This window comes from Apis dorsata, unplaced genomic scaffold (genome assembly GCF_000469605.1).
Source record: "Apis dorsata unplaced genomic scaffold, Apis dorsata 1.3 scaffold_247, whole genome shotgun sequence".
NCBI classification, from domain to species: domain Eukaryota; kingdom Metazoa; phylum Arthropoda; class Insecta; order Hymenoptera; family Apidae; genus Apis; species Apis dorsata.
In genome coordinates this window covers 113,860-114,588 of record NW_006263526.1, presented here as the reverse complement: position 1 = coordinate 114,588, position 729 = coordinate 113,860, and the positions used below count along the sequence as shown (strand labels likewise).

General features: G+C 22.8%; 1 protein-coding gene across 1 annotated transcript in view; it reads right to left on the bottom strand.

The window, feature by feature from the left end:
• Positions 1-729, bottom strand: part of LOC102675506 (protein transport protein sec31-like) — an 11,150-nt gene that overhangs the window by 2,695 nt on the left and 7,726 nt on the right. The window lies entirely within an intron of this gene.

Here is a 729-nt window from a genome sequence, read left to right as displayed (position 1 = left end):
CTCTCTCTCTCTCTCTCTCTCTCTCTCTCTCTCTCTCCCTCCATATTTCTTCCTTGCTTTCCTCTCTCAAATCGCTTTTTCTCTTTTCTTCCTTTTCTCCTTTTTTTCCTTCCTAATTCATTAAAATCTCTTGTAACAAATATTATTTATATTTTTTCAAATTTTTGTACCGAACAATATTTATTAATAACAATAATTATTCTATCCCCCTTTAATTTAATTTGAATTCTATAATTATAATTTTAATAAATGAATTTTTATTTATTATAAATCGAAGTACTATATAAATGAGAAAGTTCACAAAGAAGTTTCTTGCTTTGAACAGAAGTTAAGAAAAATCGGAATATGCCATAAAAAAGATTGAAAGAAGATTTAAAAAATAAAAAAAAAAAAGAAAAAAAATTACGAAATGAAAATAAATTCGAATTAAAAATAGGCAAGTTTTAAATTAGATTATATTATATTAAATTAAATTAAAATATTAAATTTCATCATAGATCATTACATTTTTATCTGACATTATATTAATATCGACAGAAAAATTATAATATACTATAAATTGTAATCTTTTTTAATCTTTCTAAGATTTTTGGAAATAAATACAAAAAACAAATCGATTCAATACTAAAGGAAGATAAAAGATGAACAAAAAAGGCGAGAGAGCGGAAGAAATGACAATGACAGAAAAAGAGAGATATAAATCAAAAGAAAGAAAGAATTTATATGTGA